This window comes from Pongo abelii, chromosome 13 (genome assembly GCF_028885655.2).
Source record: "Pongo abelii isolate AG06213 chromosome 13, NHGRI_mPonAbe1-v2.0_pri, whole genome shotgun sequence".
Lineage (NCBI taxonomy): Eukaryota > Metazoa > Chordata > Mammalia > Primates > Hominidae > Pongo > Pongo abelii.
This window is the reverse complement of record NC_071998.2, coordinates 69,665,430-69,689,953: the sequence shown is the minus strand read 5'-3', so window position 1 is coordinate 69,689,953 and position 24,524 is coordinate 69,665,430.

Genomic DNA, 24,524 nt, shown 5'->3' with positions numbered 1-24,524 from the left:
TTGTTTTGTTTCCAAATCAACCTAATTTAACTGAATACAATCCTAAGACCTCAAGATCTTAAGGCTTCATGGCCTTCAAATATTTTCCTTATTGCTAAATAGTTGATGGAACAAAAGCAAATTTTACTGGTGAATTTAATTTTCAATTATTCAATTAAAACTTTTTAGGTGGTTGATGATAACTTTTTTATTAACAAGCAAAAATGAAACATCATTAGGAGGTGAAATGTCTTCCCTGTGTCTCAGATGGGGAGTTGTTATGGTCTGAATGTTCACTCTCTCTTCAAATCCCTATGTTGAAATCCTAACCCCCAAGGTGATAGTATTAAGAGATGGGGCATTGGGAGGTGATAAGGCCACAGGGGCAGAGCCCCCATAAATGGAATTAGTGCCCTTGTGAAAGAGACCCAGAGAGGTCCCTGGCTCCCTCCACCGTGTGAGGTTAGAATGAGCAAACAGCTGACTCTGAGGAAGCAGGGCCCTCACCAGACACACCAAATCTACCAGTGTCTTGATCTTGGAGTTTCCAGCCTCTAGAACTGTAAAAAATCAATTTCTGTTGTTTATAAGCTAACCAGTCGATGGCATTGTATTATAGCAGCCTGAACAGACCAGGAGAGGAGTGAGAATGACTTGGTTTCATTATCTTCACTCATATTATCAAATACTGAGTAACGGATGTGTAAAGTCTTCAGCGTTGTGGCTTTATAAATGTGTCAACTTGGCAAGACTGGACTACGCTTCCCAGAGATCCCCTTTCCTGCATGTTTTTGGGCCACCAGAGAGATTCCTGTGTGGGATTTGGTGAGCAGAAACAAAGCAGCAGCCATGCTGTAGCTCACATATTATCGTTTACCCACGGTCTCAACTCACTGTTGCGGGGCAGTGGACAGGCTGGAACTGGCCCACCTTTCCCGGATCCCCCTTCAGCCTCTCTGACTCCTATACCAGGTTAGAATTTAGCTCCATGATGAAGTTTACTGTTTTCTTCTGCAGGATTCCCACGATATCAAGGTCAGAGGCAATGCAAACTGACATGGTTTCAGTCCATGCCTGTGGGTTCCCGCTTATGTGTGCATGTCCCACTTTGTTCTTGCTGCCAAGCAAGGGGTTGAATTGCATCCTCTTAGAAAGATATGTTGAAGTCCTTACCCCTGATACTTCAGAATGTGACCTTATTTCGTAACAGAATCTCTACAGAGGTAATCAAGTTAAACGAGGTCATATGACCTCATCCAGTTGGACCTAATCCAGTATGACTGGTGCGCTTATTAAACAGGGAAATTTGAACACAAAAACATGCACAAGAGGTAAGATGATGTGAAAAGACACAGAAAGAATGGCCTGTGAAGGTGGAGGAGTAAAATGATGCATCTACAAGCCCAGGAATGTGAAAGATCATTAGTGGAGTGCATGGAACAGATTGCTCATATCACTCAGAAGGAGCCTACACTGCCAGCAGACACCTTGATTTTGGACCTCCAGCTTCCAGACTTGTGAGAGGATAAATTTCTGTTATGTTCAGCCACCTAGTTTGTGATACTTTGTGATAGCAGTCCTGAGGACTTCAAGCTCCAGTGTCAGATGCAAGGACAACAGCCTTATAAGGATTACTTAATCAGCTTCCAAAATCATATAAGATCAAACCCCTGTAATGATTCCCTAGCAGTTCAACTTCTCTGATTGATCCCTGACTGATAGGTGGAAAAGAAATTAGTTTAAAAAGGACCACAAAGCTCCAAGCACAGTTGCACAGTAGGTAAATTAAGGGTAACAAGAAGAGGAACACTACTATGATGTTAACAAACAGTATAATCCTGAATCTTAATCAATGTGAAAAGCTGATGGCTTATTGCAAAACTTCTTCTTTTTCTTCTAAACACGCAGGCTACACTATTAAACTTGTTAGTTTATTGATGTTGCCTGTGTTTTCACTGTTTAAAAGCAATAATTTTTTCCACCAAGTCACCAAACAAGCCTTGAACAATTTATGCTCTTTCAAAGAAGTTAAATACAAATTCAGGGAATTTTGTCTCTCACATTGCTGTAGACAACATAATTCTCATTTACTAATATTGTAACTTTCTTTGAAAAAAATTTCAATACTTGGCAGATATTTACTTTGTTAAAACCCTACCAGTGTCCTTTTGATTTAAGCTACAGTACAATTAATTAACATTGCTTTCAACACAATCTTGGTCCAGTAGCTGGTCAGCACAATAGTGAGGAACAGCACCCTGGTGGTTGTTCAAATTCCCACACGAATGTGTTATTTCCTCATGGAGAATAGCAAATTTCCATCGAGCTTGTAGATTTCCTGGGATTTTTATTAACATTATTACAATCATTTTTTCTTAAGATTGCTAATTGTTTTGGATCTATGCTGAGGAAAATTTATTAGTTACTAAACTATATAACCTAACCATAGAGAAATGTGTTCAAGTTAATTTTCTCCATGAACAAAAGCATTTTAATATCTCAAAATTTGCCTTCGAATAGTTTGCATATTTTTATACAGCAAGGTATCATCTTATAAATTATCACTTACTGATATTTAATCCTTTCTTTTAAAGACTTTAATCAGATATTCAGAAAGCTCTCTGAGACTCAACCATTTGTAAAACATTTTATAAGTAGTCTTGGCAAAACAAAGATTTAGTGGTCATCCTTAAAACACTGCCTTATCACCTTTAAGCAGGTCATCAGTTCAGCTATAAACTCCTAGAAGTATACCAACCCATTCTCAGATAGATTTGTGAATTTAATATCTTTTCCAAGGTAGAACACAAGAACAAATCTAATCAGCACAAGCTCACGGTATCTAATGATTTTAAGCTTGGTTCTGGTGTTGCTTCTTTACTTGATACCATATAACTTATTTATATTAGTATGGAGAAGTTTGATATGGAATATTCATCATTTTGTCAAATTCCATTTTTCCTTTTTATCCTGTTCTGCATGCTGCAACCAATATAATTATGTAGTACATCCATTTAAACACATGACAACTCTCCCCGTAAAGCAGCCCCTATGTAAGAGGTGGTTTTTCTTTTTAATAGCCTGCTCTGTTTCAGTTGTCTTTTTTAAATATTAAGATAAGGGAAAAGTAATAAGCTATTTTTTTTACCAGAGATCTTTGACAGAGTAACAATTAGTTATTGGATTATTTTAACTCACCTATGCAAATTAACTTATTTGCTTCTATAGTCAAAATAGTGAGCTTAAAGTTAGCTGCAGGAGGTGACATAATTATGGTTGTTAAGAATAAAATATTTCTGGTTAAGAGAATCACAGACATTTTGCAGAGAGAATAAGCAGGAAAAGAAAGACTGTGAATACATCAATCACAGAGCTGTTGGGAGGAAAGTCAAGGGAAAAAGAGAGAGGAGAAAGGAGAGAAGAGAGCGGGGAGAGAATAGGAGTAGAATCAGAGTGAGAAAGAATCATATACCAGTAAATCAACAAGTAATAAAAAGACAATGCTTAACTTCTCTGAATCAAGGTGTAGTGTTTGCAACCAAGGAATTAAATACTTTATTCAATAAAACTGCTCACACAGTAGATGGAACAGGCAGAACTGGCCATATGGCTTCAAATATAATAAAATCGCTTAGTAAATTAAGAGTTAAAATGAGAATTAAATATTGGATAGGGTTTTATAGAATTCCATTTTGGGTGCTCATAGATGTATCCATATTTCTTCTAATTATGTGCCCAGTTGCATATTTTCTTAAGAAACAAAGTTAACAAAGTAGTAATTTACATATCATTTAATAAAATATATTTGCTTTAACAGAAAGGCAACATTGCCAGGATCATTGGTGTGGGAGAAAGCAAATTAATTAGCTTTTAAGAGGCCTGGCTTTTGGTTCTAATTCTGCCATCAGATTTCTTTTCACCTGGAATAAGTGATTACTTAAAAGGCTCCCCTTTCTGTACCTGCCAAATAAAGAATTTGAGATAGACCAGCATTTTGCAAACTTGATTTTCAGCCATGCAACAATTTCTTCCAGCATACATTTTATCGGGAAACTCAGTCCACAAACCTAGAGCTGCTTTGCTTGAAGTTCTAGGTGCAGTGAGGAGGAGAGCCTTGGAAGGCCAACTGAACTCCACCCTTCTCTGCCCCCACCACATCCTAACCTCCAACAGCAGGGGGCAACCTATTCCAGAACTGCAAGCACTGGAGAAAGTAACCACCCTCCAGAGGCTATATTTTGGTGTGCTTATTTCTCCTTTCAACTGAATCTGAAATGCCTGATTTAAGGTGATCTGCTTTGGAGACCCACCATATGTAATTATGCTGATCTTCTGTTCTTTTAGTTACTTATTTCAGTCATATTGTGAATTTCCTTTTCTCTTGTCATTGGTTCTCTCCAAACCGAGGCAGGCGGATCACAAGGTCAGAGATTGAGACCATCCTGGCTAACACGGTGAAACCCTGTCTCTAATAAAAATACAAAAAAAATTAGCCGGGCGTGGTGGCAGGTGCCTGTAGTCCCAGCTACTCTGGAGGCTGAGGCAGGAGAATGGCGTGAACCCGGGAGATGGAGCTTGCAGTGAGCCGAGATCACACCACCGCACTCGAGTCTGGGCGACAGAGTGAGACTCCGACTCAAAAAAAAAAAAAAAAGGTTTGCCCTGTGCCACATTAGCAAATTAGTTTCACTTTGCTCATCCATTTTCATTGGAAATTCTGTGATTTCGGTTATATTTCCTCACCTTAGAGAAAATCTTCCGTCACCAATTTACATCAGCTTCACCCTTCAACATTTCAGAATGCTCAGGCCTCCTTCCATTTCCAGTATACTGTAATGCTGATGTTTTATAATTTCAAACACTTTGCATAAAGTTGTATTAAAGGTTTATTTATCAAATGAAATAATTAATGGCAAATTCATTCAGTCATAGTCTTTTTGCTTATACTGTCAACTAGAACAATCTGCTTGTTTCTCTTCACGTTGGCATTATTTCAGTCCCTGCCACTAGTTGGAAATTTAATAAAAATTATAATGAAATTTTGCAAGTATATGTCAATTGCAGATTTTTGTTTTAATTTTTTGGAGTCAGAGAGTATATGTGCATGCTTTTAAATGCCTTGCAGCTTCAAGAGGCTTGTAACATAAAACAGCATTTCTTTCTTCACTTCTCGCTGATTCTTGATTCCTGTCTCTGGCAGGTGACCATTACTTACATTTACTTCTGGTATCTGCTTCTATATTTCTAAATGATATCTTTATTTTTTAAGTGTTATTTTAGATATTACCTATTGACCATTGCCCAAACCAAAACTCCAAAAGGCACACTTCTACTCCTTCTAAAAACCTAATGAAGTTATGTCACAATTTACATAAGTAAATAGTGTTTACATGGTTATGACTCTGTGAGTGTTATCTACAGTTGAACCACGTAAAACACAATAATTACATTTTTATATGCACTACTTTTTGTTTTTCCCGGAATTAGTAATTGCCTTACTTTTTAATTGTACAAGTTTTTTAAGTACTTACTGTTCACAAACTCTCTTTAAAACTGCAATTCCTGGCCAGGCACATTGGCACATGCCTGTAATCTCAAAACTTTGAGAGGCCAAGGCAGGAAGATCTCTTGAGCCTGGGAGTTCAAGACCAGCCTGGGCAACATAATGAGACTCTGTCTCTACCAAAATTTTATTTTAAAAATAGCCAGATATGGTGGCATGTGCCTGTAGTCCCAGCTACTTGAGAGGCTGGGGTGGGAGAGTCACTTTAGCTTATGAGTTTGAGGCTGCCATGAGCCTATCATGCTACTGCACTCCAGCCTGGGCAATAGAGTGAGGCTTTGTCTAAAACAAACAAACAACAAGAAAAAAAACAAACAGAAAACCAACAACAGCAGTGTATTCTTCACTTAATATCTAAAAACATCAGGTAATCTGTGAGTTTTATTATTTAATTTTTTGAGAGCTATCTTGTTCTTGCTCCAATTTTGCCTGTTTTCTCTTTTGTCCTGGTGCACCACTGTAATTCTAGGGTTTTACTTCATTACCTCATTTTGGTGTAGTACATTTTCTAGTGGATTTCTGATAAATGGTGCACGGGAGCTACATTTCTTAAAATATGCATATCTGAAAAAATGTCTTTTTTTTCTATCTTCTCATTTGGTTGATAGTTTGACTCCACAAAATTCATGGCTAGAATTTCAAAAGCATTTTTTGTTATTATTCTTTAGTTTAAGTTCTGGGATACAAGTGCAGAATGTGTAGGTTTGTTACATAGGTATATGTGTGTCATGGTGGTTTGCTGCACCTATCAACCCATCATCTAGGTTTTAAGCCCCACATGCATTAGCTGTTTGTCCTAATGTTCTCCCTCCCCTCACCCCACACCTACTCACTGGCCCCGGTGTGCGTTGTTCCCCCCTCCTTTGTCCATGTGTTCTCATTGTTCAACCCTCACTTATGAGTGAGAATATGCAGTGTTTGGTTTTGTGTTCTTCAAAGGGATTTAATCATCATCTTGTATCTTTCAACTTTGCTTTTGAGAAATCCAGTGCCATATTGATTCCTAATCTTTTGTGATATGTTTTATTAATATGTTTCTCCTCTTTGGACATATTTGTCAACTCCTCTTGAGCCATGGTATTCTGAAACTTTGTAATAATATACTGAGTGAATGTTCACTTTCAATTGCAGGACCCCTGGCATTTTGTTCTAGAATTTTTGAGTGTGGATTTTTTTTTTATTTGATCATTTATTTCTTTCCGCTTTTTTTCTTTGTTTTTTTTTTTTTCCTTCTGGAAATTCTATTATTTAGATTTTGAACCTTTTGCACAGATCCTTCAATTTACTTATATCTTATTTCTTATTTACTTTCTCTTTTGTTGGTTTTATTTTGTTTAATTTTCTTGTTGTGATAAAAGCCCAGAAATCACCTAATCTTTCACAGGTCTTAATGTTTTTTTATTTATCCTATTTATGTTTAATTTCAATAGTTCTTTTGAAATTTTCTCAATGTTCTTATTTTTAGAAGAATTAGGCTTATTGTTATTATTGTAATAGCTTCTCTTAATCTCTCTAAAGATAGTAATGATATTTTATAATATAATTATATTTTCTACCACTAATGTACTGATTCCTCATAGTTTCCTCTTACTCTCTGTTTTAGTCCTTATGTTTCTAGTTGAGGTTTTCCTCAAATATCTGATGATCTTTAGCTCTCCCATTCATATTTGAGGCACTAAAGGGTGACATAGAAACTGGATCCTTAATCGGACTTGTCAGGTGATCCAACAGGAACTGATTGTTTAATTGAAAGATTCTTGAGTATTCTTTTAGGCTGGTCAATTTCCTCTGAGAAGAATTTGGTCATTCTTCTGGCCGGTGGTATAAGTTCGGCTGCAAATATTCTCTCTTCCGGTGGAGGAAAGGAGCTGGTAATCTCACTATTCTCTATGTGACATTCATTAGGTCTCCTGTTTCCAGCTGTACCTGATGTCCTCAACACTATGCTCCTTTTGATTCAGCCTTCCCAGAGAATATACCTCTGACCTTTCAGTCCTCTGCTGGAGTTGGGGAGGGATAGATGCCTTCTTATGTGGGTAAAGGGATAGATGCTTGCCTATGTGGGTAAAGGGAGAAGATTTAAGATGAAATGGCTATATAAATTGCAGGTCCTAGTGAAATATGAAATTGTCAAGCCACTTGTTCAACATTTTTTAAGAGTTTCAAGATGGCAATAGCAGATCATTAAAGTGTATGGGGTGCTCCTAAGCATGGGACCCTGTGCAAGTACATAGGTTGCAGGCCCATGAAGCCAGCCCTAGATTTAGATATCTAAGTACCTATTAATTAAATTTTAATGTAATTATTTGCAGTCCTACCTGCATGCCTAGTTCTTCAGGGATACCTGGTGCCTCTAATCCCTGAGTTTCTTATATGTCTATGGCACAAATAAACTTATTTCTTGGCTTTCCTCTTCTTCTCCAAGACTCCCTTTACAGAGTGCTTGATTTTTATGTTGCTTTAGTCATCTTTCTGTCTTTGAGCCTACATAATTGTGTTGAAATCTTTCATATGTTGTCCTCTCCTCTCTTGTTCTCTTCATCCTTATAGATTATTTGTCTTTTCACAAGTCTATGGTCTCTCATCTTACTTGTGTTTTGGAAGAAAGTTCAAATAAATTTTTGCCATATTTAATAGGAAATCTAAATTTTAGTTTTATAGTTTTCCCAAAAATTCTTCATTGATTTTTAATAGATTTATATTTTCTGTAAGAAATAGAATGTTTATTTGGTCAATAAATTATTATATTTAAAATATTTTAACAGAAAAATATTAATCTTAATAATCTGTAATAAAGTAATAAAGGCATTTAACAGTTACTTACTTTGGTAATTAAGCCAAGTTAATTCTTAGATGTGCTTTCTATATTAAAGTTATCTCTATTATTTAATCATTTGACATTCAACAAATATTTATTGAAAACTTCCTATGTTCCTATTGTTACTGGTGGAAGGTCCAACTATGAGACTTCCACGTTCCTGGTGTTTTGAACAAAGAATTGGACAAAACACACAAACAAAACAATGAAAGGATGAAGCAATAAAAGCATAGATTTACTGAAAAAAAAGTACACTCCACAGAGTGGGAGTAGGCTCGAGCAAGCAGCTCAAGAGTGCTGGTTACAGAATTTTCTGGGGTTTAAACACCCTGTAGAGGTTTCCCATTGGTTACTTGGTTACACTCTGTGTAAATGAAGATGTGGCCCGTGACCAGTCTGATTGGTTGTGGGAGGGGACCAATCAGAGGATGAAGTAAAGTTACAAAGTTACATGCAAATGAAGACTAGGCCTGCCACCAGTCTGATTGGTTGTGGGAAGGAAACAATCAGAGGTACTTTTCATTTTTCCTCTGCAATGAAGTGCAAAAAGAGTAGCCTCTGAACCTTTTGTTACTTTGGTGTGGAGAGGTGGGGTTTTCCTTTCAATTCGTTATAGGAAGTTAGTGCAAATCAGTCATAGCTTCCCTGCCTCCAGATCCTATTCTCCTTCCTCATAAATGGCCAGGAACTGCTCTGAGTGCTTGGTTATATAACATATAACATGACTGTATTAGAACGTCTTGGAACCTCCCTTGGGGAATCTTGGAGAAAGTCGAGTTCAGTGTCCGTACTTTAAAGATAAAGAAAATGAAGCCCAGAGAGGTTATTAAATTATGAACTTCTTTAAGAAAGAGACCTAAAGTCTCTCTAGGCTCTTTGTTGTTAGTTGCCTTGTATTAATAAGTTGGTGATTCATAAGATTTTATTTTTAAGTGTTTTAAGAGATATGGCATAATTTAAAACATTAAATTGGCCAGGCACAGTGGCTCATGCCTGTAATCTCAGCACATTGGGAAGCCGAGGCAGGCAAATCACGAAGTCAGGAGTTCGAGACAATCCTGGCCAATATGGTGAAACCCCATCTCTACTAAAAATACAAAAATTAGCCAGGCATGGTGGCGGGTGCCTCTAGTTCCAGCTACTCAGGAGGCTGAGGCAGAAGAATCACTTAAACCCGGGAGGTGGAGGTTGCAGTGAGCCGAGATCGCGCCATTCCACTCCAGCCTGGGAGACAGAGTGAGACTGCTTCTCAAAAAACCAACCAACAAACAAACAAAACATTAAATTATAGATCACATAAAACCTTATTTGTTATAAATACTTTGATATGGTGAAATGTATGAATATGTACATAGTTCTCAGATACTTGGATTTTGAACATTAAAAAGCAAATAATTTTAAAAGATGAAAATCAAACAGAAAAATTATATTAGGTTGGTGCAAACATAATTGTGGTCTTCGCCATTAAAAATAATGGCGAAGACCGCAATTACTTTTCCACCAGCTAATAATTTATTCTATACAAATGAACCAAATGAAGACTGTTGATCAAAAACCGAAGAACCTTTGCCTTAGGGAAGAGCACATCATTGGCAACATCTCCAGTGAAAGTCTTTTGGGGCAGCAATGATACTCTGAATGTGACCTTGGTTGGGTGGCCCAGGAGACATAAGCAAGAGAAAGACCAGAAAGAAACTAGAGCCAATTCAGTGCTGATGAATGAAAGCCCCACCACTGTCTTTCACTGGATCCCCAGATTTGTGGTAACCCCAGTAGTCAGAGTCCTCATGAGCAAGAAGCATTCAGCTGCAGCCCCTGTTAATAGGGTGGCCTCAGGAAGAAAGCTGAAAATAAACTTTCAGTTTGTCTCTTGTCAATGTCTTCTTGATAACAGATTAAATAGCTTGAAAAGGTAAAAATTAGACTCTCAAAGTCTCTTGAAAGCAAAAAGAAATTCATAATTTAAAGGGTCATTTGCTATCTTTTTGTACTTTTTGCCCCACTAAACAATGACTAAAATAGTCAAAATTGATTAAATACCTAGTTGCATCAGGAGTTGGGCTAAGTGCTTTTCCTACATTGTTCTATTTGAATCTTTGATTCAAATTTTGCAAGGTGGATATTTAATAAAGAAATTAAGGCTCATATAGATGGAATACACTTGTCCAAAATCAAAGAGTAAGGGAGGGTGCCAGATTTTGAATTCAGTTTTCTCCTACTTCAAAGCCCATGTCCAACCAAATATGCAGAAACCATGTTTATGGCATAATGGATTAGATTTATTCTAGTGTGCATTTTTTTGTGATGCTTTGGCTGGCTATGTTGACCAATTGATTACCTGATTATGAGAAAGAGTGAGATGAAGAAGTTAGTAATATCAGTGAAATTGTTATCAAACAGGACTGAATGAAAACAACAGAACTTTATGGAAAGACATTCATAGGGCCCTCTGATTCCAGTGACATATATATGACTTCTGACAACAGGTTATCAAATATGATATGATGACTCAAATGTATCACATCATGTAATGAGAACTGTATCACAGATTATTCTTACTTTACTCATTAGTTGTCCTCCCTGCAAAGTATGAATTGAACAAAATGAAACAAAACTAAACTCAACTCAAATCTGAATTCTTTCTGCAGGATATTGCATTATCCCCAGAAAAACACTGTATATCTGATAAAACACAACTATTGGGAGAAAACACTGAAGTTGTGTTTTAAGACTGCTCTGTTTATGCCAAAGCATTAAAGTTTTCTGAAGATTAAAAACATCTTGCTTCTAGTAGAAACCTCTGAGAAGAAACATGTGCCCTCCAAATCTGCAGAACATGCAAAATTTATTGAGGAAATTACTAGAATATAAATGGTAACAGATAAAAAGGGAAAAAATGAGTACAAATTAGTTTTTTCTTTTCCTTTCTCCAAGACAATATGCTCTGGTTAAAAATAAATTAAAAGTTCATTATGAGAGAGAGAACTTAGCTTGGAAGAGCTGTGTGTGTGTGTGTGTGTGTGTGTGTGTGTGTGTGTGTGCGCGCTTACATTCCTAACTCAATGATTTATTTTTCTCCACCAACAACAAAGCATAATACTATATGAATTTAGATCAAAGAAAAAGTAATATGGACTACAGAGAGTGTTTTAAAAGGAGAAGGAGGAAGGGAATGAAGGAAAGGAGGGAGGAAAGAAAAGAAGGAATGAAGAAGCCAGGTGCAGTGGCTCATGCCTGTAATCCCAGCACATTGGGAGGCCAAGGCAGGTGGGTCACTTGAGGTCTGGTGTTCGAGACCAACCTGGCTAACATGGCAAACCCCATCTCTACCACAAATACAAAAATAAGCCGGATGTGGTGATACACAACTGTAATCCCAGCTATTTAGGAGGCTGAGGTACGAGAATCACTTGAACCTGGGAGGCAGAGATTGTAGTGAGCTGAGATTGTGCCACTGCACTCCAGCCTGGACAACAGAGTGAGGCTCTGTCTCAAAAACAGAAAGAAAGAAAAAAAAAAGAAGTAGGAATGAAGGGAAGGAGGGAGGGGGTAGGGAGGGAAAGAGGGATTAAGGTTCACTGGCATCAAAAAAGTATATGCATAACTAAGGCATCAAAAAAGTATATGCATAACTAAGGCTATAGCCAAGTGAACTTCAGGAAAGCCAGAACAAATAGTACTGGGAGAGGAAAAATATTCTGTGATTCTTAAACCAGTTGCCCAAGTGCCAGCGCTGTTCATTGCTTAAGGTTTGGCAAATATGTTCTTTAACTCAGGTAAAGTAGAGTTCAAGTTTTTAAAAACAAGATTTATAAAATTTATCAAAGTCTTTGGTGGGTTTATGTTACCTTGCAAGTAGAGTAAAATTTCAGACTCTTCACAGTTCTTGACATGCTAGCAGAAGACATGAGAGTCCTCGGTCAGAGACAAAAAACTTTATTTCTCATTGCACAGCAAGTGTGGGTTTCCTTTGTCTAGGCAGGGAGATGTGGAGGGTTCTAGGTAGATGCTGCACACACTGTGCTTTTATGTCACAGTTGAGAAAAGCTGAGCTTAGGGAACCTGAATTTTTTATAATATGCAATAAACAAACCTGCTTGCCCTTTGCTCCATTCTGTTTATTATACTTGGCAGCATGAAAACCTGCCCTCTGCTCCAGAAGGAGACACTATCTTCCAAGGTTGTTAGCTATCCAGACATCTATGAAAAGATAGCCCAGAATGAAACCACACTGAGGACATTCAGAGACATGGCAGATTCATGGAAAATTGTCTTCGGACAGAACCATAAGGATATTATACTAAATATTCTAAGTGTGGATCAGTAATGAATTCCTAGTGAGATCCCCTAGATCATAGATTTGGCAACTCATCAGCTGAGCCTGCTCAACTGTCCTTTCGTGTATGAGTTACAGGCGGGATGATAATCAGAGTAGGAAAGACCTCCTGCAAGCCTCCAAATATCTGCCTCATATGGCTTAATAATTAGTATTGTATTTGGTAGCAAGCTTCTCAATTACAAATTAGACAAATTATTTTGAGCTTTCTGATTGTATATTATTCTATCTATCTATTTATGATATTTAGAATGAGGTTATGCAGGGATTACAAAGCCAAATGTCTATAAGTCCTGGCAAGTAACCAAAATGTGAAGTGAGTCACGTATGCACTGTAGCAGAGTTTCTCAATCTCCTTACTCTTGACATTTGAAACTGGATAATTCTTCCTGGTTGGAGGCCATCCTATGCATTGTAGAATGCTTAGTGTTATCTGTCGTTTCTACTTACTAGATACCAGTAGCATACCCACTCCTAGTTGTGACAACCAAAAATGTCTCCAGACATTGCAAGATGTCCCCAGAGGGGAAAAATCATGCTGAGTTGATAACCGCCAACTGTAAAAACTAAATAAATCAGCTTAAAACGTGCAGGGTCTATTCCCCCAGAACTGATGGTTGCAAGGTGGGAAGACTGGTCCCTTATTACAAATTTTTCAAAAGAAGAAATCTATACATTTTAATGTATGAAAGCACTCAGTTTTAAAATATTGGTGTGTATATATGTGCCTTTCCTACATCATTTCTAGAGTATGACCAGGAGGGTCAGATATTTGAGGGGTTTTAGCCCAATATTTATCTGACCCTCATAGTCAGGACCATATCCAACATAGAAACACAAGTTTTCATATATGTGTATGGCTGGGATAGGTCATTTTTAAGTACTGCTCAGTAGGAAAGAGAGTGATATAGGACATCAGAAGCATACCAGGCAGCTTGAAACAATGGGGAAAAGGAGTCGATCAGAAAAACAATAAGGTTAAAAAAACTTTGCTTTGAGATTGCCATGCGTATTTATCCTTTATGGACCCTCCCTAGTATTCCTTTTACCTATTTTGGCTGCTCAGGGACTGCATCTGTAGCAAGTTGTTGGAAATTTTGACAATGGCATTGTTAGGGAGCTTCCCACCATGTCTTAGCTCTCCAAGAGAAAAACAAACTCATGGGAGGAAGATGTGTTATCACAGCTCTTTTATCAACCATATCCACCATGCTGGTTTATCTACCTAGGGTATGAGGTGTGCAATCTACTGGAAATAAACATCCGTATAAAATCAATTTTTAAAACATTTTATTCATTTGTATTAAGACTCCTGCTCACTCTCTTATTATACACTATGAAATAAATGTCTATGAGTCAATTCTCCAAAAATAATCTTTTATAACAAAAAATTTTGATAATAGTACTTTATTTATGGAACATGAAGCAATATAAAAGCAATTCTTAGGATGATATTCTCCTCTTTTTGGTTGAGAAACATTCTGAATATGTCAAATCTACTGGGAATATAGTAATTAAGAATTATAGTTATTTTCATAAAGTATTAAGTAATTGATTAATACTTTATGTATTATCATATAAGTAAAGTAGTAATTAGGAATAACAAGTTTTTTCATCATAAGAAACAGAATTCAGAGTGATTCAAATGAAACAATACCATATTGTAATTAAATGACCTGGTCAGAGGAAAGTGAATGCTCACTGAAACTTTCACCTGTTATTCATATATAGCCACTTATTCCATAAATCAATTTGCTGACTTGGAATCCCTGAAGTCCAGTTTTGACAAGACTAACTCTCTAAAGTGTGAGAAGATAGTGATAGCAGAGTCTAGCAGTTTAAAAGTTATATGCTCGGGAAATATTTCAAAGGGTGTTAGACTGAATAAAGAAGTCTACCGTCTTTATGATGCCAATGAATCTAAACTTCACAACATGATATCTTCAGTTGCCAAGGTGTGTACTTTGTAATTCAATGACCAAAAATGGTTTCTGAAAATTTCATTCTCACAAATCTCTTTAGAAACAGATGGAGTTCTAAGACAAGCATGAGGTAGAGGAAGATTTGCTTAAATTTCCCAGGCCAATATTTCTTTTTATTTTACTTACTGCTCTTCCTACTTCACCTTTGGTTTCCTCACATTTACTCCCAAATTTATTCTTAGGAAATTATCTGATATTTACAATTTAGAGTGTGTTTGAGTTACATGTGGATGTATAAAGTAAGCCTTATATCTGACTATGGAATGAATGGCTATTCCTTGTTATATAAATTTCAAGCATCAGCTATTAGATGAAGAAAAACCTGTCATGTCAGAAATCCTTTCTTTGGCCCTTGTAATCACAACATATGGATGGCATGAAAGAATTGCTAAAGAAAGTTTAGACTTATGATAATTATGTCTATGTCAAACTCTTATAGCCTGGCTCAGCCTAGGAATCATTCTGGATTTATCGTTACTATAGTTTAACCTGAAAACTTGGATGTAAAACAAGGATACGTATATATGAAACAGAGACAGAGTTGGAGCTCCCCAGAGGGCATTCAGACATGGGGCAGTGATTTATGGAAACTTTGAGTCATATTGGCTAGGCACTGTGCCTCATTAATTCCTCTTCCTCACCCTTATCTAAAGTCCTCAAAGACATCATGGAAAATTTCACGTGTTAAAAATCTTTTCAAAACTGTGCAGGCAAAGAGATGGAATATAGTCTCCCTGTTAGATTTCAAGAAATTGTACACATTTTATTCCTTCCAAAGCTGATACACACCTGGTCACTGTGGTAGTGAATGAATCAAAGCACCATCTGTCTCCTGTATCTTGAGTACCTGCAACCCATGCAATGTAATCCTCAAGCAACTTCTATTTTCACTCCCACTGTCTCCCTAATTGCTCTGTTGGGTTAGTTCTGGCTCCTGGATTAAAAACTCGGTCCCCAACTAGTTCAACTAGTTACTTTTGGGTAACACAGAGTATTCTCTAGTCACTTCCTGTCATAAAACACAGTCTCAATTGAGTAATTGTAAAGTCCATCTTGATCTGAAAATCAACACTGCCATCATGATTTAAATCTAAAAGCTTCTCCTCACTCGTCTCCTACCTGCTGCATACTAGAAGCCTCTGGTCGGCAAAGAGAGGGACAGCAGTCAGCTTCTCCCCTTCCAATCTAGAGCAGTGATTTTTTTTCCCCCTTTCTATGTTGCTAACCAGGGTTGGCTCATAGGATGGGACAAGATATAAGAAGTCAAGAATATAACTTAGTGGGTACTCTCATTCTAATCCAAGGTCAGTGGATTAGTCTGTTCTCACACTGCTGATAAAGACATACTCAAGACTGGGTAATTTATAAGTAAAAAGAGTTTTAATGAACTCACAGTTCTGTGTGGTTGCGGAGGCCTCACAATCATGGCAGAAGGTGAAAGGCATGTCTTACATGGCGGCAGACAAGAGAGAATGAGAGCCAAGCAAAAGAGGTTTCCTCTTTTAAAACCATCAGATCTCGTGAGACTTATTCACTACCATGAGAACAGTGTGGGGGAAACTGCCCTCATGATTCATTTATCTCCTACCAGTTCCCTCCCACAACAAGTGGGAATTATGGGAGCTACAATTCAAGATGAGATTTGGGTGGGGACACAGCCAAACCATATCAGTCAGTATTTTCTGGGCTCAACGGATGTTAAAATGTGACTCTTTCTATGAATTTCTGTAAGTTCTTCAGAGACCACTCCCATTACTCCCCTCATTGCTGAGGATCTCTTATCTACACTTCATTTGATGAGATCAAACACATCTCAATTCTGGCTTACTCCTTTCTCAGTTGCCAAGAATAGAGTGACTCTTTCAGCATCCTCTGCTAAAGTCTGGTCACACTTTTGAATAGGCTCTAAGATGCCCCGAGGCCAGCTGTCTGCCAGGCATGGCCCAAATCATGCACACAAGAAATAATCACTCATTTCTGGTCCTGAGAAACTCCAGGAGTATGAATCATCCATAGCAGCCCTGCTCCATTGCTCAATGTCTGGTACTGAGACCAGGGGTTTTAACCCCTGTAATGTCAGTACTTTATCCACTTCTATCCTACTTAATCCATCAAATAGTGGACTTTAGAGCTATGAAGCTAGAGACAACACTGTAGTCCTCAAATGATTACCAATGACTGCAATTCACAAGGTCCCTTTTCCTTTGCCTTATTAATAGGAAAATTATGAGAGTTTTCAGGAATAAGACACATGGTCACTTGAGACTTTGTGTGGGTGAACATGACAGGTTTTAATGCCTTTTTAAAAATAGTTATCTACTTCCAGCAATGAGAAGAAATGCTTTGTGATTCTTCCATTTCAAGCATCAATCTCTTGGAGGATCTCTCCCCTAACTCCCTTCTAATAAAAGCACTCCCCAGTGATCTAGTGTCATAAGAATTTGCTCAGTCTAGGGCTAGTTTTCCAAAAATGCCATCTATAAGATCTATGTCAATTTCCTTTATAGAAACATTTTATGTAGTGTAGGGCATTAACAAAATAATTTTTAATCTTCATTTTGCATGGGTTATTCACTGAAGAATACTTCTAGTCTGGAGAATACTGACAAGGACTACAATTAAAGCTAAAATTTAGCTAGAAAGCAGAGTTTTATTTTTCTGTATATTTATGGCCACCAACTTGAATAACTCCAAGGTCACTGCTCACATTGTAGTCAATGTGCATGACCTGATGTGGAAATTTGCACATATTTTGGTGACTCCTATACATGTACATGCATTCTTATTCTTTTTTTGGCAAGAGCAACAGAAACGAAATTGTGCAATAGTCACAAAGCATATGGGGTGTGTGTCTGTGTTCTATTGACTGGAGATGGGCTTTGAAAAAGAACAAAAAAGAAAATATCTTGTTGCTCACTAGACTATAAGCTTTATGATGGCAAGAGTTGTGTTCACTGATGAATCCTGAGCACTTAGACTAATGACAGCACGTAATAGACCCTCAATAAATATTTGTTAAGTGAATGAATTGTGTTTCATTTTTCTCCATAAGAAAGGATTGAAAGTGATATTCCACCCAGTTCCCATGTGAGTCATGAAAAAATCTAATTTTATTTTACTTTATCTCTCAACAAATGACTTTTTCCAAAAGATATTTTGGAAAAAATAAATTTTATTTTGATAATAATTTATGAGGATTCTAATATGTTCAGTTAAAATCCTAGGTGTTTTCACTTAAGATATTTAACTGGATCTTCCCAATAATTCTGCAAGGAAAGTATCATGATGCATGTTTTTACAGATAAGAAAACAATACTACAGGGAGTTGTCTAAGGTAATGCATAATAAATAGCAAAATAAGGATTTAAATATTGGTCTTTTGACGGCAAGTCCAGCAGTTTATTCACTCTACTGAAACATGCACTTTAATTTTCATGTGGGAATTAGATTATGTTATTTTATGACATGCTTCATTACAGTATGTATTTCAGATTTGTTTCCTGTGCTGTAGTATGAGAAACTATACCAAAGGAGAGGAGAAACTTAGAATACCTTTAGTCTTTTCTACCTAATCCTTCTTCCATTCAATTGGAATAAATTCTTAGGCTGGATTGATTCCAGCCCAGATGTGTAGTTGTTATAGATATATAAGAGATGTAGGGCCTGGGGTGGGTGGTAGAGTAGAAGTGGGTGGGGGAGTATTGATATGGGCATTGTATTGACTAATAAGGGTGTGTGAATGCGGAATCACCCCTCAGATCCAAGGCTATTTGAAGCAAAACCTGTTTTAATAACAATAGGTAGGCCAGGCACAGTGGTAGCTCACACCTGCAATCCCAGCACTTTGGGAGGCCAAGGTGGGTGAACCACCTGAGGTCAGGAGTTTGAGACCAGCCTGGCCAACATGGGGAAACCCTGTCTCTACTAAAAATACAAAAATTATCCAGGCATGGTGGCACACATCTGTATTCCCAGCTACTTGGGAGGCTGAGGCAGGAGATTCACTTGAGCCTGGGAGTCCAGAGGTTGGAGTGAGCTGAGATCACACCACTGCACTCCAGCCTGGGCAACAGAGTGAGATTCCATCTCAAAAAATAAAATAAAATAAAATAAAATAAAATAAAATAAAATAAAATAAAATAAAATAAAATAAGATAAGATAAGATAAAATAAAATAAAATAAAAACCAACAACAACAATAGGTAGATGTTAAAGACTTTCTTATGATCAAGATACATCGAAGCCTACTTTGTACATTACAACAGATATCTTCTTGGCTTGGGCTTGGTTCCTGATTGCAGTAAAACATATGAGCTATAATGAGGAATATATCAATTCTGAGACAGAAGGTAGAGAAGCAACACTGATTTTGAAAGATGATTATCCATGTGCTCCTAATTGAAGATCTCAAGGGCTTTGGAGTCAACTTAATAAATTATAGAAAAGCACAGTTAAAATGAGAAAACTAGGTTTTATTTTAAATAATCCTGATGATATTTCTTAATATAAAATAGATAAGGACTATCCATAGCCTTTAGTTTTCTGATTCTGGAAAAGTTAGGAAGTAAATCCAGGCATTGGGCTTCAACTCAAATGCTTGTCCACTGTGAAGGATTTCTTAAAATACTGAGAAAACATAGATGTTTATCACTCACACTCACTCTGTACCTCCTTTAGTCACTTATCTTATTGACCTAGAATTATTAATTTATTTACCTGCCTTCCATCACCAAATGTGTATTAAATGAATCAATGAATGAGCACCAGGAAATAATGTCGTTGGAACATATTGTTTTCTTAGAGAACTGCTATGGTTTGAATGTTTACCCTTTTCAAAACTCATGTCAAAACTTAAGCCCCAGTGGGACAGTATTGAGGTGGGGCCTTACAAAGTGATTGGGTCATGGTGAGGGCTCTGCCCTGGTGAATGGATTAGTTTATTCATGGATGAATGGATTAATGGGTTAATGAATTAACTGTTATCATGAAAGTGGTACTAGTGACTTTATAAGAAAAGGAAGAGAGATCTGTGTTAGGGCTCTCGGGCCCCTCGCCATGTGACACCCTGAGCTGCCTTAGGACTCTGCAGACAGTTACCATCAGCAAGAAGGCCCTTGCCAGATGCTTTACCTTGGACTTTTCAGCCTACGTAACTGTAAAAATAAATTCCTTTTCTTTACAAATTACCCAATTTTAGGTATTCTGTTATAGGCAACAGAAAATGTACTGAGACCAGAACTTTGATTTAACATTTGCCTAAATCATGCTGTGTCAAATAGTCTGCACTATAAATATGTCCCATGATTGTTCTTTAGCTTTCTTTCTATTTCTAAGTGTTAGCAGTGGCTATAGATATTCTTTCCCCAGGCCAAACCAAAGGGTATAGAATGCATTTTGTAGTAATAACAAACAAAGGACAAGCGTCAGTGACTCTTTTCTTAGAAATCGGTGATTTTCAACTTCAGTTTGTATACACATCATCTGGAAAGATCATGAAGAACACAGAAGATCAGGCTGGTTGAAGAAGGATTGCTTCTGGCCTTCTTATTCTTACCAAGTTCCTAAGTGATTCTGGTAACTGGAGAAAGTTTAACAATAGTTTCTCTGGTGGAAAACCATTGAATTGTAATACAATTTATTTCCCCATTTGTGAAGCTCTGAACCAATGGAAACTCACCAAGGAATACAAGGGAATTACATAAAGAAATAAATAGTGGCCGGGCACAGTGGCTCATGCCCCTAATCCCAGCAATTTGGGAGTCCCAGGCGGGTAGATCACCTGAGGTCAGGAGTTCGAGACCAGCCTAACCAACATGTTGAAACCCCATCTCTACTAAAAATACAAAAAATTAGCCAGGTGTGGTGGTGCATGCCTGTAATCCCAGCTACTCAGGAGGCTCAGGCAGGTGAATCGTTTGAACCAAGGAGGCGGAGATTGCAGTGAGCCGACATAGCGCCATTGCACTCCAGCCTGGGCAACAAGAGCGAAATTCAAAAAAAAAAAAAAAAAAGAAAGAAATAGCTAATGTTTGACAGCACTCCCTAATGCAAGCAGGTGGGTATTACACAGGCCCTGGGCAACTGGACAACCAATAGTCAATCAGAATCCTTTGAGTTTGAAGGGAAATACAAATTGTTTGAGGGTTTTCATATAGAGTTTGTGTGTGTCTGCATGTTTCCACATTTTTTTTTTTCCCAAATGAAATCTTATGTGGACTCTGGGCATGTAAAACTTGATTGAACAGAAGTGTCTCTATTGAAGTAAATGTGGTCGAGGGTGACACAGGGCAAGTCAGGCCTACTTGCCCACAGACCTACTCCTTTGCATCTTATAGTGGCTTTTAAGGGCTCCATGAATTCCTGGGGTTTCTTACAGCACAGTTGGAAAACCGGCAATGTATTTTATTACTTTTTCCCTACTATCCTCCCATATTCTTTTTGGTGGACATGATCAATGCTGATTTAACAAATCAATAAAATCTAATTTATGGCCAGGTGTAGTGGCTCATGCCTGTAATCTCAGCACTTTGGGAGGCAGAGGCAGGCAGATCACTTGAGGTCAGCAGTTCTAGACCAGCCTGGCCAAAATGGCAAAACCCTGTATCTACTAAAAATACAAAAATTAGCCGAACATGGTGGCACACGCCTATAGTCCCAGCCACTTGGGAGGCTGAGGCACAAGAGTCGCTTGAGCCTGGGAGGCAGAGGTTGCAGTGAGGCAAGATCATGCTACTGTACTCCAGCTTGGGTGACAGAGTGAGCTTCCATCTCAAAAAAAGAAAAAAAAATCCAATTCATGGCCAGGTACCAGTAGCTCCCCACTGTAATCCCAGCACTCTGGGAGGACAAGGTGGGAGGATTACTTGAGGATAGGAACTCAAGACCAGCCTGGGCAACATAGTGAGACCCCATCTGTAAAAAGAAATTAAAAAAAAACCAGGTGTTGTGGGGCATGCTTGGAGTTCCAGATACTTGGGAGGCTGAGGCAGAAGGATTGTTTGAACCCAGGGGTTTGCAGCTACACTGAGCTAGGATCACACCACTGCACTCCAGGCTGGGTGACAGAGTGAGATCGTGTCTCTTAAAAAAAAAAATGCAATTTATATTTGATCCTCACATTTCAAAAGGTACCTGTAAGCCAGGAAATTCATGCCAGATCTACTGAAAGAAAAGGCAAGATGAAATTCTTGGCGTAGGCTTCCCTCTGGACAGAGAGAAAAGCCTGAAGAACAGCAACACTGAGCATGCCAGGAGGACGAGTTTTCATCCTGCAGTTGCCAGTTTGGCTTCCTAGTCCCTCCTTCCCCTTTTAGGAGACACGTGTCTTTTTCAAGGGGAAAGGAAAGGAGAAAAGGTTCCTTCTGCTATTCCATGTGGGGCAATTTGCTCTCTTATCCTCAGAAAATGGTAACATGACTTTCAAACTTATTATTCAGATTGCCTCATTACTGCCTTATTTGATGCAATCATTTTAACCAGAAGTTAATTTTTTTCTTTTTATATGGACCTTGAGGAAAGTTTCTTCCTTTAATTTTAATTTTATAGTTTAAATTTCTTAGCAAACTGAATGCAGCTTTTAGAGGTTCAAGGGAATACCTGATATTGATTATTAATCAGACTATGTAATCTCTGAAGACAGGAAACAGAGGTACATTTCATAGAGCTCCATCTACTTTATTTCAAAAGGAACTTGTCTGATATGACACGTGGAGAGATGATACAATTGTTTTTATTTTTAAAGCAAAAACCATATTTATCCATGTTGCAAAGAAACCCAAACGAGACATACAAGAATAAAAATAAGATAGAATGAAACCTGCAAATATTCCTTTCATATCTAACATGACAATCTCCCTTTTACAATTATCTCCTAGGATTAAGTCACTAGAGGATAAGCTCCTTAAATCTACTTTCCTGAAAACAATTGTTAGGGAGTTCTAAAACCGATCCTTAATTATTTTAATAGAGTAGCAGGAAGAAATTGTACTTTTCCTTCAGACTATCAGAATCCTTTTGGGAAAAAGATATTTAGATGATAATAGTAGAATATTTCACTATAGTAGAATATTTTACTCTATGTTCTATACTTCTTTATTGTCATTCTTAAAGAAAACTTTGTTCACCTGGTTGAATTTAGAGATGTTTACGGGAGAAAATTCTCTCTAGCTCCAAGAAGAACAGTGAAAGAGAAAAGAGGTAAATTTCTTATTTGTATTAAAATACACATCTGTAAATGTAGACTAAGATCTAGTATTGGCATATTTAAAAATTGGTGGAAATAGGCAGGAAGATGTGCAGTTAGTTCGTCCCTGACCCTCATACCTGTGCTTATACACGAAGACCATGCGCCTGCATGCATGTGCTCAGTGCAATGTGGAGCCCATTGTCCATTTGCAGATAGATGTTATGCTGGCAAGCATATGTATCAGCTAATATCAAGGTTGCACATTCAGAATGACACCAAAAATTTAGTCTTTACATTCGTAAGTGTAATACACTTTCAGAAATTTCATCTTCTCTGGTTGCTACACCTAGACTCACACATTTAACAAGAGCTTAGAATTGAAATTGGTTTTTCTATCATGCTACAAATTTTTCCCCATTTTGATTATTGCCTTTAAAAAGGCAGACAAAATATAAATATAGAAAGCGGTGGGCAAGACATACAAAATAAATGTAATTCACTTTAATATTAGACCAAACAGTCTTTCCTGTAAAAAATTTAAAAAGATAAACTGAACTAAGCCAAAAATATTACTTCTAGCATCAGGATGTTGATGTTTGGGGATGTAAAAAGAGATCAAATGGCCCTTTCTTTGATAAATCTGCAGGTTTTTAATGATCTGGGCATACTCCATGCAAAAGAAATCTGGATGGTTCACTATAGGTTGAATGAATTTTAACCAATCTAGAATGTTAAAATAACAGTATGTCAGTAGTGATGAGAAAAGAGAACCATCCTATCTAAAATCCTTGGAATAATGCCTAAGGAGAAAACCCAAAACTCATCTGTAGTAGTCAGTGCTTGCTGCCTTCTGATATGGAAGAGAATGAAGTCAATTCTATTAGAACCTCAGTGCTTGTACCAATTCCTCTTCCAGATGAGAATGTTAAACTATTATTTATTTATTGCCCTACTTCAGGGCCTCAGTAATCTGAAAATATTTCCACTTCCACTGGGATAGGTTTATAGGCTTTTCCTAAATGCCATTTCTCTGTTTGAAGCAGCATTAGGAGACAATGCCATGTTCTGATGAAAATGACATATCGCTACAGGAGATAGAGAAAGATCTCTTACAAGGGAACTGACGTGAATCTCCTAAAGTTGGAACATTAGGGAACTGGGTGCTGGCTAAGTCCTCATAGCTGAGTCACATCTATGGTGGCAGCCCAGGCCAAATTCCTAAATGATGATAACTACACCATCCCCTCTCCTCTTTTTCTTGCTAAAGATGAGTTTAGGGGCTTACAGGGGTGTGTGAAGGTTAATTTTACATGTCAATAGGCTGGGCCATGGGGTGTCCAGACATTTGGTGAAACATTATTCTAGGTGTTTCTGTGAGGGTGTTTTGGGTAATATTAACATTTAAATTGGTGAACTTTGAGTAAAGCACTTTGTCCTTCACACTGTGGGTGGGCCTCATCCAATCAGTTGAAGGTAGGAATTGAACAAAAAGACCAGCCTCCCTCAAGCAAGAGAGAATTTCCCAGAAGACAGCCTTTAGATGTTATCTGCAGCATCAGCTCTCCCGGGTCTCCAGCATGCTGGTCCACCATGTAGATTTTGCACTCTGGTTTCTTTAATGGTGCAAAGCAATTCCTTATAATAAATCTCTTTCTCTCTGT